Source organism: Triticum dicoccoides, chromosome 3A (genome assembly GCF_002162155.2).
Source record: "Triticum dicoccoides isolate Atlit2015 ecotype Zavitan chromosome 3A, WEW_v2.0, whole genome shotgun sequence".
Lineage (NCBI taxonomy): Eukaryota > Viridiplantae > Streptophyta > Magnoliopsida > Poales > Poaceae > Triticum > Triticum dicoccoides.
This window is the reverse complement of record NC_041384.1, coordinates 175,126,240-175,136,998: the sequence shown is the minus strand read 5'-3', so window position 1 is coordinate 175,136,998 and position 10,759 is coordinate 175,126,240.

Here is a 10,759-nt window from a genome sequence, read left to right as displayed (position 1 = left end):
CAGGGAAACTCGAGGTTTGGTTTTAGTTGTATGGAGAGCTCATCTGAGTGTGCCCTGAGAACGAGATATGTGTAGCTCCTATCGGGATTTGTCGGCACATTCGGGCGGTGTTGCTGGTCTTGTTTTAACCTGTCAAAGTGTCCTGAAGAACCGAGATACCTAGCCTGATCGGAACGTCTTGGGAGGAGGTCTATTCCTTCATTGACCGTGAGAGCTTGTCATGGGCTAAGTTGGGACTCCCCTGCAGGAATTTGAACTTTCGAAAGCCGTGCCCGCGGTTATGGGCAGATGGGAATTTGTTAATTTCTGGTTGTAGATAACTCGAACCTTAACTTAATTAAAATGAATCAACAGTGTGAGTTACCATGATGGTCTCTTCTCGGTGGAGTCCGGGAAGTGAACACGGTGTTGGAGTAATGCTTGTCGCAGGTTGCCCCCCTAGTTATTCGACCGTGCCTTGCCTTCTCTTCTCGCTCTCTTTTGCGAATAGGTTAGCCACCTTATATGCTAGTCGCTTGCTGGAGCTCCACATATTTTTTCCTTGCCTTAGCTTTAAGCTTAAATAGTCTTGATCGCGATGGTGTGAGATTGCTGAGTCCCCGTGGCTCACAGATACTTCCAAAACCAGCTTGCATGTGCCGATGAGTCCGTGCAGATGACGCAACCAAGATCTAGGAGGAGCTCGATGAAGATCTTGTCCTTTGTGTTGTTTCGTTCTAGTTGATCAGTAGTGGAGCCCAGTTGGGGTCGATCGGGGACCGTGTCGCATTTGGGGTTCTTCTTTTGTTTTGGTTCCGTAGTCGGACCTTGATTGTATTTGGATGTTGTAATGCTTTATTCATGTAATTGTGTGAAGTGGCGATTGTAAGCCAACTATGTATCTCTGTCCCTTATATATTACATGGGTTGTGTGAAGATTACCTCACTTGCGACATTGCTTTCAATGCAGTTATGCCTCTAAGTCGTGCTTCGACATGTGGGAGATATAGCCGCATCAAGGGCGTTATAGATAGACCCCGCCACAGAGGCCTTATCCTCAGCGGTGATCTAGCCGAACATCGACCTTACCCTTCACGAGAGCCGTGTTGCCAAACTACTGGACCCTTCTCCGGCCACGGACTCCGAACCGCCTGCGCCCGTTCCTATCGAATCTGATTCGGCGCCGATCATGGAGTTTACCTCCGCGGATATTTTTCAGCACTCGCCCTTCGGCGACATACTGAACTCATTAAGGTCTCTCTCCTTGTCAGGAGGATCCTGGCCGGACTATGTCCGGTAGGATTGGGATGCGGATGACGAAGAAATTCACCACCCACCCACCACCCACTTAGTAGCCACTATCGATGACTTAACCGACATGCTTGACTTCGACTCCGAAGACATCGACGGTATGGACGATGATGCAGGAGGCGAAGAGGAACCACTACCCATAGGGCACTGACAGCCACCTCATCTTATGACATATACATGGTGGACACACCCAAAGAAGGAAATGGCGATGGGACAGCGGAGGATGACCCCTCCAAGAAGCAATCCAAGCGCCGGCGTCAGCGGCGCCGCTCTAAGTCCTGCCAAGGCAAAAGCGATGATACCGGCACCAGAGATAATAGCACTCCGGACAGTGCCGAAGACAACAACAATCCCCTCCAGCAAGATTTAGAGCAGGAGGATGGAGAAGCCAGCCCTCCTGAGAGAGCGGCAGATGGAGAGGCGGAGGATGATAATTACATGCCTCCCTCCGAAGACGAGGCAAGCCTCGACGATGACGAATTCGTCGTGCCAGAGGATCCCATTGAACAAGAGCGCTTCTAGCGCCGGTTTATAGCCACGGCAAATAGCCTTAAGAAAAAGCAACAGCAACTTCAAGCTGATCAAGATTTGCTAGCTGACAGATGGGCTGAAGTCCTGGCGGCCGAGGAATATAAACTCGAACGCCCCTCCAAGAGTTACCCAAAGTGCAGGTTGCTACCCCGACTGGAGGAGGAAGCACCAAAACCTACATCCCCGGCGTATGACGTGGCTGATCGGCCACCTTGTGGCCGTGACAGAGAGGCAGTCCAGCCAAAAGCTCAGCTCGCACCCCGACGCCATTCAAATAAAAAGGCATGGGGAAATACGCTAGACCTACGAGACATATTGGAGGACAAAGCAAAACATGCAAGATCGATCTACGGACCACGAGGGCGCACCACTAAGCGAGACGATAATCGTCACGCCGGATACAGTAAAAGTAAGTCCGAGTTGCGTCACGATATAGCCCAGTACAGAGGCGCCGCACACCCCTTATGCTTCACAGATGAAGTAATGGATCATCAAATCCCAGAGGGTTTCAAACCCGTAAATATAGAATCATACGACGGCACAACAGATCCTGCGGTATGGATCGAGGATTTCCTCCTGCACATCCACATGGCCCGCGGTGATGACCTACACGCCATCAAATACCTCCCACTCAAACTCAAAGGACCAGCTCGGCATTGGCTCAACAGCTTGCCAGCAGAGTCCATTGGCTGTTGGGAAGATCTGGAAGCCGCATTCCTCGACAAATTTCAGGGCACTTATGTGCGACCACCAGATGCCGATGACTTAAGCCACATAATTCAGCAGCCAGAGGGATCAGCTAGGCAATTCTGGACACGGTTCCTAACAAAGAAAAATTAAATCATCGACTGTTCGGATGCAGAGGCCCTAGCTGCTTTTAAGCACAACATCTGCGACGAATGGCTTGCCCGGCACCTTGGCCAGGAAAAGCCAAAATCTATGGCAGCCCTCACGACACTCATGACCCGCTTTTGTGCGGGAGAGGACAACTGGTTGGCCCGCAGCAATAACATATCAAAGAACCATGGACCTTCGGATACCAAGGACGACAACGGCAGGTCATGTCGCGACAAACATAAGCGCCGCACTAATAGCGACAATACCAAGGATACGGCAGTCAATGCCGGATTCAAAGGCTCTAAACCCGATCAGCAGAAAAAGCCATTCAAAAGAAGCACTCCGGGCCCGTCCAGTTTTGACCGTATACTCGATCGCTCGTGTCAAATACACGGCACCCCCGACAAGCCAGCCAACCACACCAACAAGGATTGTTGGGTGTTCAAGCAGGCCGGCAAGTTAAATGCCAAAAACAAAGATAAGGGGTCACATAGCGATGACGAGGAGGAGCCCCGGCAGCCAAACACCGGAGGACAAAAGAGGTTCCCCCCACAAGTACGGACGGTGAACATGATATACGCAACCCACATCCCCAAGAGGGAGTGGAAGCGTGCGCTCAGGGATGTATATGCGTTGGAGCCAGTCGCCCCAAAGTTCAACCCATGGTCCTCCTGTCCGATCACCTTCGATCGCAGGGACCACCCCACTATTATCCGTCATGGCGGATTCGCCGCACTGGTCCTAGACCCAATCATTGACGGATTTCACCTCACTCGAGTCCTTATGGATGGTGGTAGCAGCCTGAACCTGCTTTATCAGGGCACAGTGCGCAAAATGGGTATAGACCCCTCAAGGATCAAACCCACAAAAATGACCTTTAAAGGCATCATACCAGGTGTAGAGGCCCATTGCACAGGCTTAGTGACACTGGAACTGGTCTTCGGATCCCCGGATAACTTCCGAAGTGAAGAGTTAATCTTCGATATAGTCTCGTTCCGTAGTGGCTACCATGCATTGCTCGGGCGAACCGCATTTGTGAGATTCAATGCGGTACCACACTATGCATATCTCAAGCTCAAGATGCAGGACCTCGGGGGGTCATCACACTCAATGGAAACACAGAGCGCTTGACGGTGTCCTAGACTAGGGGGTACTCACCACGTCGTCTCCCGATCTATTAGATTGGGCCGAGGACCCCCGTGGCCGTATACTCATGGGCCAGTTCGGACGGCTGCCGCATACAAGGAAGATTCCACAAGACTTGGCGATCAAGACAAGGACTTCCCCCCACCGGCGTATTCGGCTAGGACTCTTGTTATCCTAGGCCTCCGGTGTATTATATAAACCGAGGCCAGGCTAGTCGATAGATATACAATATATACAACAATCATACCATAGGCTAGCTTCTAGGGTTTAGCCTCCTTGATCTCGTGGTAGATCAACTCTTGTACTACCCATATCATCAATATTAATCAAGTAGGAGTAGGGTATTACCTCCATCGAGAGGGCCCAAACCTGGGTAAAAACATCGTGTCCCTTGTCTCCAGTTACCATCCGACCTTGACGCACAGTTCGGGACCCCCTACTCGAGATCCGCCGGTTTTGACACCGACATTGGTGCTTTCATTGAGAGTTCCGCTGTGTGATCGACAAAAGGATCAATGGCTCGCCTGCAGATCAACTGCGACTTCGGTGTCTTCGTCACCAGTTCGACTGGTCACCTTGGTTCAACCAAGAATTGCGCCCCGTGTTCGGATCACCATGTCCGGACAAGGGCCTTCATCAAACATCAACTCCGATCTCTATCAAGATCACGGAGGAATCATCTATGGAGCTCGGGGGCTCAACGTCAACATTGCCCTCAAGCGACCGTGTTGTTTTTCTGGACAGCGAACTCGTATCTGCCACCACCACCTCCTCGAGTATTGCTTTGACGATCGCTTTGGTGGAATTGTGCGGAATTGAGTCTACAACAACCCTGGAAAATTTCGTCGAGTTCCAATGGAGGAATCTCTGGCAATCCACGATATACCGGAGCCCTGTCAAATCTCGACGGGAATTTGGATGAGTTTAGGGCGTGGTGTCCAGCTTCTAGCTCGGACGTCCTTTGGAAGATCCAACCGTTGATCGGCTGCGGAATTCCTATATCTACCACCTCTCAAAATTTCGGCTCGATCCGACTGTCCAAACTCCGGGAACCTTCCGATTAGTACATCACTTTTCGGATCTATTTTCTGCGTGAAAACGAATCCAACCCGAGTTCTTTTTTATGAACAAGATTTCGGACATCCCTTTTGAAGGAAGTTTTGTATGGGGTATTGTGTTTTGTTCCCGAACACATTCCACTAACTGTAAGATCCACTAACTATAAGATCTTTTGAACATGATCTTCAACATCATGCTGGTGTCAAACCAGTCCGGCAATATTACTCCACAGCTGCCGACCTGCGCTAGACACGGCGTCACTTTGTTGAGCCGAGCTCAACTTCTTTGGATCATCACCTTGGCAAGCCGAACAAGAGCCCAGCATCACGAATGATAAATCATCACCAACATCGCCGCCCCACGGATTACACGGAGCGGGCATACCGGCATCGCCGCATGGTCGCTTCATCAAGCCGGCATCGACCACGTCATGACCTGCATCGACAGGGCCGCACTATTGCTTCTTCAAGCTGGTGTCCATCACGCCGACCTACTTCGACTCATCGGTTGACATCGAGGCTTCGACATCTCTTCATCAACCTACTCCGTACACTTCGGCGTCACTAGCCGACCAGCTCCGTCACGTTAGCTGGGCCGAGGGCTTTGCCTCGGCGAGTCAACCTTTACCAGCATTGCCATGCCGTCGTTTTATCGCCCATCAAGCAATGGGTGTGCAGAGCGGGTCCCAATTTTAGGAATCACCTTCCTTCGGATTGCTACAACAAATAAACCAGGTGCTATTAATCCCAGTATTTTTTGCTTGTTTGGATTCAATTTTCCCAAGGAATTATTACTCTGGTTTGTCCGTCATATGTACACAGGTCTATCAAATGGTGGCTGCATTAATGACAGTCGCATGGTGGTTCGGTCAGTTTCCGTACATAGTCCGGCGAACGCCGCATCCGGAGCTCGGACCGACCTGTGAATTCAGGCTTTGCCACGCCTTTACTACATCACGTCGACGCCCTGCATCGACATTGACTTCGGTGCCAGGCCATATTTCTTCTATTCCTCATTTGCATAAATTATTTATTATGCAACATTTTTTTAAATTATCATTAGTACTATTATGTCCGGTTTGCACTATTTTGTGCACAGGAAAATGATCCGGGGACTTCGGCGTCACTCTGCCGGTCTGCATTGACCGTGCTATGTCACCACTTCGGCGTGTCGAGCTCTCCGCTCCGCCACCTTAGGACCAGCTTGGGGGATGGAACCTTGCCTCGCATCAAGCTCGGACCGCGTCATCAATACCGAACACATTAACCAGCTAAGTCGCTTTCATGCTCAAAGCTTTAATTTCTAACTTGTGCTCGGTTCGACCAAGCATTATACTTTTTTGGAAAAAAGTTGCTTGTAAAAAATTTCCTTGTCCAAACTTTGTTTGTGACGTATAAATTCAAATACCCCGTTTATTTGGGGGCTTCCTTTATGAAGCTTTTCCTGTAACATATGATTATACTTGTATGGCTTCGTTCCTTGTTCATGTATTACGCCACAATATGCACCATATTGACTTAAGCGATTTGCAAGCTGGGTTGCCTCACTCCTGTGTTTACCGCTACGTTCCCGATTGTTCGGCTAGGGAGTAAAGGGAGCACCTCTGCGATTGTCACGATCGGGTCAACCGAGCCGGAGCTCAGACTGGGTGAAGCCGAAAGCTAGCGCTCTTATAGTTTTCAATGATGGTCGGCACACAACGGAACTCATGAGTACAAAAAATCTATTGCACAAGTCTCATAATAACAATGAGCACTGAAGAAAGGTATCGGTGGGGGTACTATTTTCTTCGAAGATGCTTCTTACACTTCACGGTAATATAGCATAAGTTCCCTGAGAGCGTTTTGTCTGTTACAGCCTTATGGCCTGATTGCCTGGTTGAAACACCGTCAATATTCTCGACCGATGGAGTACATAACACTTTTCGGTCCTTGACCGAAGAGGGAGAAGCTGACGTTCAGTTAAGACGCGTTTAAAGTTCGGTTGAACATAGATATGATATAAGTACTTCGGTACATGCAATCATTCTTCTACCCAAGTCACTTGGGGGCTCTTAAGTTTATTTGAGCCGTTTTATAATAAGTGTTCTTCTTCTTAGTCGTTGCAAAGTTTTATTATTATTTATCACTCCTTTTTTCGACACGAGTGTGCGGTCACTAGCCGGGGAGCCTAATTTCTCTCTCAAAGCCGCTAGAGTTTAGTTTGATAAACTGGCCTGATGAGAAGTACTCCGCCCTCGGGATAGGAGGTTGAAGCCGTAGGCTGACCCGCTCGAAGTCTTGAGATAGGATGTATCATGTTAAAGCACGACATAAGCACTTCTTTTTCCTAAGACCAACTTTCGGATTGGCACCGAACACTTGATATTGTTCGGACGTCATGTTTTTACTGACGTTTCTTGGTTTTCCAAGCTTTTTGGCACTTTTAAACTATTTGTGCTTTTCCAGCATTAGTCTCGCAGTGCAACGCCGGACACCTTTAGGGATTCGGCAAAAACATTCTCAGATATTGCTATATATGCATCGGTTTCGAATTGTGTGTTCGGTCAATAGTTGGGTTGCCCGGCTCCTGCACTTGCTTCCTACGTTCCGTTTTGCTCGGCTAGGCGTGCAAAGGGAGAACCACTGCGATTGTGCTTCCAGCTCACATGGTTAAGCACCTTAGTGGAGAAAGCCGAAAACTGACTGTCACAATAAGCGTAAACTGGTCAGTGATTCGATGACTATGACGGGCCATTCATAACATTGGCCGAAGTGTTTATGGCTCGACCTCGACTGTCGCTGAACACTACCGGGGGCTATTAACTGGCCTCCCAAACTAAATCCTCGATATTTTGCTCTTACATTCGAGCTAAGGTTTCATGATCATGCTTAGCATGACAACCCAAAGAAAGGAGCCGATAGCAGGACTATTTTCTTGGGAACACATTTCTTCTGTTAAACAGTAATATAACATATCTCTTTGCGTACCTTTGTTTATAAAACCGTATGGCCAGATTGCCTTGTTTGTTGTAAATCTTTGCCCTCATAAAGGCTTTATAAAGTAGGACAAACACTCCTCGGCTACTGGCCGAGGAGGTGGAAGCCGATGGTCAGTCAACAAAGTTTGGTACAATGCGGATCTAAGCATTAATGACGTAAAGTACTTGGATACATAGAGTCATTACACATAATTTGTGATTTTACTATGGATATTGATCCTTAATTCGGCCACCCGTGCCCGCATTAAGGCTCGGGGGCTACTGGGCTTCGGGCTTATTATTTACAAATATTAAAGGGGCACATCGATCCACCGATCTGGTGTTGCCACCCGACCAGTGTCTCGGGGGCTACTGCATTGCTTGTCCAATGCAGAAAATTTTATGTGCAATATAGTTTTCGAGGAGATTTTGATCCTCAGGTTGGTCGGCCGCACCCAACCTGAGTCTTGAGGACTGAGCACACCGCTTTTGTGTCCCGAAGTATTCTGCCGAGCTAGGACTTGATCCTCAGGCCGATTTTGCAAATCAACCTGAGTCTCAGCGGCTACTTGGATCAGCGGTCTTATGTCATCCTTCATGTGCATCTCGGGTTTTAGACCGATACACACCTTGAGGGCTACTGGCTATATATCTCGGCAGAGAATAAATTGCACCAATAAAAAATATTGACAAAAAATCGGCCCATAGTCGGGGTGGTGCACCACCTCGGAAGCAGTCCGGCATAAAGCTCGGGCGCTAGTGGCTGGCTCCATAGAGGGCATTTCCGGCATTAAGCTCGACTAAACTCCTTCAACGTTTTTAAACCAAGGTGATATGACACCTCGGATATAGTCCGGCGTTGGAGCTGGGACACTATCCGGCGTTGGAGCTTGGACATAGTCCGGCGTTGGAGCTCGGATACATTCCGGCCTTGGAGCTCGAAAGCGGTCCGGCATTGGTGCTCGGCCGCAAAAGATACCTCGAATGCAGTCCGGCGTTAGAGCTCGGACGCAAGAGGACACTGCCTCCCGGGAATAACTTCAAACCCGAGGTGTGGCATAAAAATAAACAAGGCATTGATAAAGGCCAGAAACTTAAAGGGGCTCCTCGGATACCCGACGTGTAAACTCGTCGAATGCATTTCGGCGATCCTCAAGATTGAAGATAAAGAAGATTTGTTGAACCAGTTTTCAAGACCGGCAACCAAAGATGAAGAACAGTTTGGAAGAATCGAGGAGCGTCCCTAACTTGAAGATCGGTTCAGGGGGCTACTGACAGTGTCCTGGACTAGGGGTACTCACCACGTCGTCTCCCGATCTATTAGATTGGGCCGAGGACCCCCGTGGCCGTATACTCATGGGCCAGTTCGGACGGCTGCCGCATACAAGGAAGATTCCACAAGACTTGGCGATCAAGACAAGGACTTCCCCCCACCAGTGTATTCGGCTAGGACTCTTGTTATCCTAGGCCTCCGGTGCATTATATAAACCGAGGCCAGGCTAGTCGATAGATATACAATATATACAACAATCATACAATAGGCTAGCTTCTAGGGTTATCCTCCTTGATATCGTGGTAGATCAACTCTTGTACTACCCATATCATCAATATTAATCAAGCAGGAGTAGGGTATTACCTCCATCGAGAGGGCCCGAACCTGGGTAAAAACATCGTGTCCCTTGTCTCCTGTTACCATCCGACCTTGACGCACAGTTCAGGACCCCCTACCCGAGATCCGCCGGTTTTGACACCGACAGCGCTCTCTCCGCACGGAGGAGCACACTGCAGCCCTCGCAGCAGAAGCGCAAAGCAGCCTCTTAAGGCAATCCACTAGTTCGGCGATTAAGGACCCGGACACCTTCAAGCGCGCCCGGAGTAATCAGCAACAGGACCGCCTGGCACGTTCCGAGCTCGCATAGCAATGCGGCCCCCACCCCGGTCCCAGCCAAACGGCAAAATCCGTGCCACACGTACATAATTACGCATTAAAAATACCATGGGCACAGGTGGGGAGGGGGGCACGACTATGGCACGCTCCAAGACGCGGCTTAAACCGCACTAGGGGCTTCCCGCTTTGTTATTTTTCTCTTTCAGGACTTTAATCTCTGGAAACCCTGTCCGGCAGCATGATTGCCGAACACATGATGCAGCAACCATGGAGGTAGAAAGCTACATCACACCACAGAACTCCCAGGTGGATTACGATAACGAGTGAAATACTTGCTTTAATACTATTCCTCAGCTTGCCCTTGGAAGGGACATGTCAAATAGTCCTACTTTTTGCTTATCACACTACTTGTATCATTTTGCTTTAACGCACCTTTTTGAATAAACAATGCATAGCATTAAGACTATTATTGCATTCTTCCTTTATATATATATATATGTTCATTCATGACATCTAGCTCCCGTACACTCTGGTACGGCCAATACGCTAGGGGCTTAAGTATACCCCATAATACGGCGTGAGAAGTCCGAACACTTTCGACAGTGCGGCACCCCGAACTTATAGCATTATATGCATCAGCTCCGAATCATGTCTTGGGTCAATAGTTGGGTTTGCCCAGCTCCCATGTTTTGGTACCTTACGTTCCGCTATATAGGCTAAGGTAGCACTGGGAGAACTACTGCGACTGTGCCCCAGTTCTGCTGGGCTAAGCACCTCAGTAGAGAAAGCTAAAACTGACTGTCATGATAAGGCGAGAGACTGGTCGCTGTTCGAGAGGTTTCAAGTCCCTAAAGACTTATGCCGCTTAGAGTGAGGAGTCGGCCCTGTCCGTCTTAAGGCGTGTATAGCGCCCCAAATTCGGCCTTCCGAATACTAGGGGCTTCGGCGAAATTTAAAATTATAGAATTCTATGGCTAAGTGAGACTGATAACGCAATATAGTCCGATTGCCTTGTTCGTTGTGCTGAGCACCTCCCTCGAAGGACCCAA